We start from the raw sequence: 6,718 nt of genomic DNA, 5'->3' as shown, positions 1-6,718 counted from the left end.
GTGCATACTGTCCCCCACAGCACACTCTGTCCCCCTTATTACACGACACCCCTGCATAAAAACAAAACTTTACTGAACTGGTTTCCATCGGCAGTCAGGTCCTCTCACTGCAGTTTCTCACTGACACCGTCTGGACATGATGATGACATCACGCCCGACAGTCAGGGAGGAGGGAGGAGGAGAGGAGAGGGGGAGGAGGAAGTGGCAACGGCAGCATCAGCACAAAGGGCAACTCGGGGCGCATAATCAATAATAAACAAAAAAAAAGTATCTAGACACCATGAACAAACTAGATGGACCAATCAGTTTGCATGTTTTATTGTATATTTAAACCTGCAGTGAAAATATACAGATCATCATCATCTATAGGGCTTGCAAACCATATTCTTTAACAGGTTAATATGAATTATTTAAGTATGCTATATTTGAAAAGTGGCAGAAATAATTGTTATCCTGATAGTTTCAGATTTTCCACCCATGTTTGGATAATATGAAACAGACATTTTCATAGTGATTATCTATTTGGAGATCATTAGCTAAAATATATCTGGCTATTGCTGGGAGAAATTTAAATTTATGTTCTACCAATTTTTTATTTTTAGTTTCCAGGCTTCATGCAGGGTCAAAGGAAGTTCAGATGGATCAGGCTTGTTGCATTCTTCTTTGTGATACAGCAATAAAGCAATGTGATTGGGTTTAATATCGTGCTCTCTTTCAACTGCAGAGTAGTGTACTCTATATGCCTGGTATGTTGTGGTATGCTTGTTATGTTCAGCTGATCCTTTATCACTGTTTGACCAACAGATTTCAGTATGTTGCTTCACCCCAAATTCATATTCATATTTAATAAACAGCCATTCTTCTCCCCATTCTCAGTCCCACATTCAGTTAATAGCCCCCAAACCTTCCCAGCATTAAATCAAAGGTCCCATCAGCTCATCTTAAATTGATAGGGCCCAGTATTAAATTAAATAACCCACTATCACAAAAATAAATTAATAATAACCTTCATTAAATAACTTGCCCCCACTTACACATTAATTGCCCAACTTCAAAACCTCTCATGCAGCCTGCACACATGGGACAGTGTGCCTGTCATGTTGTGTGCGTCCCATGTGTTACATTGTCAGTGACCAACACACATAGTGTAGAAGAATAAAGAGTTCAGGTCGTCCTAGACTAATACGTTCGTCACGCACCCACGTCTTCTATGCTAGACCATGCTAGACTAATACGTAGCAGGTCAAAATAAACCCATCCTTAGTTTAAAACCCGGCTTCTTTTACCCCCTACCACCGTCAATGTTTATGTTCCAGTGTTTTCAAAACTCAGCTCAACTTGGCTTTTTAAAAGGGTCACAGCAATCTGTTTATGCCTCTCCCAGGCCCAATTTTACACACCACTATTTGAAACTTTTGCACCCCCAAAAAGCCTTGTACACTAGGCTGCAGTCTAGTCAGCCTATTGGATAATCAGGGCCTGTAGGGGAGGGAGGAGGTGGACACACATATGGGAAGAAAGGGAGGAATGGATCATATGCACTGTGGCCGATCATATGAACTCTGGGACCAGTCACTAAGACCCATAGAGTAACTGGTCAAGAGAGGGGGGCCCAGGGCACTTGACTCCAGGCCCCCCCTTAATCTGGCCGTGTCTGATGACAGCCCCATTTTAGTCAGTGGTGAATTATTAAAGGGGGGTTTGACCAATGTTGTAGGACAGCCAAGACCCTCCACATTTAAACTCAGTGTTAGAAGCTTAACTTACAAAAAGATACACCTTTACTGTATGTGGCCTACGCTCACACGACACTAGCCTCCCCAAATCCGCCTCCCCAGTTGTAAAGAGTCACAAGTGTAAGATATGACCAAATCTGCATATGGGTGTATGCACACACATTTAAAACAGACGTACGGCCAACTCTACATGAGGCCAAAAGTGAGCCCATGGTGAGGGGCTTGTTGTATTTGCCAACAAACTTGGGACAAAAGTTATGTTGCTTATTGCAAAATACTCAGAGTATTAGTTTTACTGTGCATATTGAACCGCTTGTCATGAGAAGCTTTCTGTGTATTGTAATGTGAATTTAAACTTAAAAGTGGCCCATATGATATCTTCAAGAATTTGTGTCCTGTATGTAATCAGGCACAAAATACGTAATTGGACTGAGGGCCCCTGTTTGGAACGCATGAAGAGCGTTACAACAAAACAAAACAAGCCGGTCTAGTACATTTGAAATCACTGCACGAGGAAGAAGAAAAAGTCCCTGAAACACTCATCAGTCAAGTCTTCTTATATTAACACAACCGTTTTGGGTTTGTTGGGTCTCCTTACAGAAACGCAACACAATTCCTTTGTTCTTTTCTCATAATATTAATCTAAATTAATCCAAAACAATGAAAACAAATCTTCAAGGTTGAGAAACAGCTAATTTGGGGTATTTACTATTAAAATATATTTCATATGTTATCTCAGTTGCATATTAATTGTAAGACATTTATTGTTTGCTAGAATCACTAATCTCTCATGTCACATCCTGTGTGACACCATGATATGCTATTTGGGATTCACTGGATTATAAGCACCAGACAAAACTCAGGTAGTATTTGTCTGACACTGATTTTAGCTATGCCTTAGATTCGCTAGGAGAGTTTAAAAATAAATAGAATACCTTTATAATAAATAGTGTATATATAACTATAATTAGTAGTAGAAGACATTACAGGGGTTAATTAATCTGTGTGCATATGTATTGAGTCCCTAGATATTTTATGAGACTAAATTGGCAGCTGGCTTTCTGAGGTTTTTGTTTTGATTTTCGAAACAAAACATATATGCACTATTTGGCACCGGCATGCAAATTAAGTAAATGTAGAACACCAAAAATATTATTGCCATATTAGAAGCAGCAGTAGAAAATATCAGATTTAGGTCATAAAAAATGCATTAAGAAATGCTATGTTCCATATGTATTTTCAAACTGTTCCTACTAAAAAAAGTCAGTAAAACCTTTTGGGAAATAACAAATATTCATGCTTTAAGCTCAATGTTTTTTTCCTCTTGATAATGCACTGAATATTTATGTTAAAATGAACGTAATAACTGTCATCGCTTTGCTTTTAAAGTGTCCACCAGCAGTGTATATTGAATTAAGATGCTATTATTTGAGCTCACCAGCAGCTGAGACTTTGGATATATTATGACTTCATGTTGGTAGAGCTATCGTTAAACTACACCAAAGTGTTGCTCTGGTGACTTAAGAAATAGGAGGCAACTAGCAGGAACACCCGGAGGAGTCTTTTTGGCACGGTTTCTCGTACTTTCATTTTTATCACTTCTTGAATTATCAGAGCTGCTTATTTCCTGTACGCATTCTAAGGAAGTCAATCTTAGAAACTGTTTGCTCTAGCTATTTACTGTATTTATCCGAAGAGAGTGGTTTCCTCTGATGGTTGATCTATTTAAGGGGAGGTAGTTTCCCAAAATATACTTTTACTTTTAAGCTTCACTTTTGACATACCTCCCAACTGTCTGGATTTAGGAGTGACAGTCCCGATAAGAGAGCTGTCACGCCATCCCGATCGAGACAGCTTTGTCCTGATTGGGCTGAAATAGTGGATTGTATGTATAAATCCATTCACTGCTGCTCTGCATACGCACAGCAATTCCATGGTCTTTCAAGGAAGGGATGGTTACTAAGAGGCGACCTAGTGTTTGAGGAGCACTAAGTACACACCAAATGGTGTGGGTAGACCGCCAATGACAAAACCACAAGCCTCTTGTGATGTGGCCACACCCCATTTGTCCCGTTTCCAATAGCAGCAATGTTGGGAAGTATGCATTTGAGTTGAATGTTTATAATATATTCACTTCTGCAAACAAACATAACAAAACTAGCTTTATTTGCTTTTGCAAATTGATCACCGTTTCATAAGCAAATGTCTTCATAAGAAAGTCAGTAGAATGAGAGTCATGAATGATATAGGTTTCCATCTATAAACTGAACTCTGCCAAGGAGAAAAACTGATGTACTTTGCACTATGCCATCATCAGCATCTATTTATTTATATAGCGCCACTAATTCCGCAGTGCTGTACAGAGAACTCATTCACATCAGTACCTGCCCCATTGGAGCTTACAATCTAAATCCGCTAACTTACACACACAAAGACCAAGAGCAATTTAATAGCAGCCACTTAACCTACCAGTATGTTTTTGGGAGGAAATCGGAGCACCCGGAGGAATCCCACACAAATACGGGGAGAACATACAAACTCCACACAGATAAGTCCATAGTCAGGAATTGAAATCATGACCCCAGTGCTGTTAGGCAGAAGTGCTAATCACTAAGCCACCGTGCTGCACACAGATGTGTATAACTGACTGATGTGTGTAAGTGACTGATGTGTATAACTGACTGATGTGTGTAAGTGACTGATGTGTATAACTGACTGATGTGTATAACTGGCTAATGTGCGTAAGTGACTGATGTGTGTAACTGACTGATGTGTGTAACCAACTGATGTGTGTAAGTGACTGATGTGTGTAACTGGCTGATGCGTGTAACTTACTGATGTGTGTAACTGCCTGATATATGCCATAAATAATCCCCACTATATCATATGAAAGTCATTAAATATCTTTGTAGAAACTTCATAACTCACTTACTTGTAATTTCACTGAATCATGCAATCAAATATTTTGCCTTGGTTCAAACTGTCAAACCAGTGAGCTTTGTGTTGGTAGCTAAGATTTGTTGATGTTATTTCCATTTTAAAGCTATATACAGAAAGAAGCACTCAGTGCATATAACAATGCAAGCACATCACCAGTGACAGGAGCCATACGGATTTGATTCTTGGCACTGTGATCAGAACACAACAACGTACTGAACACTATATGCTGAAGCATTGTCACAGTCACCAGGCAACAAAATAAAATCACGATAAATGGATTTAATAGTTATCAGTTTCTCAGTTTACTATTTTATTCCTTTTACATTCAATCTATTCATGTCTATAGGGAAGGTCACTTTAGGGCCTTCATTCAAAAGAAGAAATCAATGATGACCTCACTATATGTGATATCACTGGGCACCCTGCATTGAAATACACAGCACTCTAACGATGTATGTAATGTAGCTATTGACCTTTTGCTCATTAAAATTCATAACCCATTGAAAGTGGTATAGGTATGACCACGCAGCCATTATCTTTAAATAACACTTATAAATGTCAGGTTGACACCAGAAAACTTGATGTATGAATACAAAAAGGATTCAAAGTGGGCATAGAGCTATGAAATTCAGATGGAGCAAGATTTTGTTAGAAGAACAGAAAGGGTTAGTTGGCAGGAACTCTGTCGCTCAGGGGTACTAGATTGAGCCAAATGCCCAATCAAATTGGGCTCCATCTGTAAGCCAACAAATAAAATTATTAAAAACATATGTATGTTATTTAACATATGCCTAATTTGTAATGTAAAAAACAATTCTAAAATGATAGAACAATGTTTTTACATATGAACAGTTTGATATCTGCAGCATTTGAGGCAAGTGCACAGGGTCCTTTCAAGGAAAACTAGTCTTGTGAATTGCTAAATAAATGTAAGTCCTTCCGCAATGGAAATCTCTCATACACTTAATCATTCGTAAGTATGATTTTTTTAATTACTCCTGTGTGTTTAGTAAGTCAATCTACAAGTCTGACATTACTTACATATAAAGGACATTGAAGCACATAAGCAACACATACCAGGAGAGCTAACTTAAGGAACTAGGCAAAAAGTAGCAACTATACATAAGCCACACATAAGTACCTTACTTGAGGAATAACATTACTTTATTCTAGTATATTTGTTAAAAAAGACAAAATAAAAATAGTAATGCGAACTCACAAACTTAGCTTATCTGGATGCTAAAAAAATACACAAGCAGATGTCAATCTGTGCCCCGGGGCTGCATTCTGCTTCATATCCTCACTAACATTCCTTTCTGTGTCTTCACAGGACACAACGCTGCATTACAATAGGCTTATTCAGTTTTATTCACAAGTAAGTCCATGCATCTCAGTTGTGCTACAAGATATAGTCACCTACATACACACCGATTGTAACAATTTTAAAAAATACATTATAAAGTCTGTGTTAATAATCACATTAAAAAAAAACACTTATTTGAATAAAGAAATTGTTAGAAATCATCAGAGCTGCTCATAACCTTCCGAGATCAACTAGCGAACATTACAATGCACTGGGGCAATGTGTAAGCCAGTAATCTGTCTAAATTGTATAATAGTTATGACATCACTAATTCTGATATAACTATTTTCTGAGTCTTTGTTGGAACATGAACATGATCACTTGCACATGTTGATAAAGACACGTTTTTATCAGCTAAAACAGCACTGTAATAATATATAATGCTAGCAATAGAATACACCGAGATTTCAGTGCATACCCCAATACAATTTAAAATATATATACTTTTAAATAGAACAGTATCAAAATAGTATGCGGTGTGTGCAGATTTATTCAGCCAGGAGATAAAGCATATATCTCCTATCATTTATCCTATCAAAGCAAAAAGGTCTGTGCATTGAGATTTTAGGAGCCAGGTTTGACTGCAGTGATTCTCCAATCACTGATCTATCCCAATGATGCTGTCCAGACTACAAGGGACAAGAGTGGGGCAGAGAGAGGTTGCTGTAGGAGGAAGCAG

This window comes from Mixophyes fleayi, chromosome 2, assembly GCF_038048845.1.
Source record: "Mixophyes fleayi isolate aMixFle1 chromosome 2, aMixFle1.hap1, whole genome shotgun sequence".
Lineage (NCBI taxonomy): Eukaryota > Metazoa > Chordata > Amphibia > Anura > Limnodynastidae > Mixophyes > Mixophyes fleayi.
The sequence above is the reverse complement of the archived record's forward strand: the minus strand, read 5'-3'. Positions refer to the sequence as shown.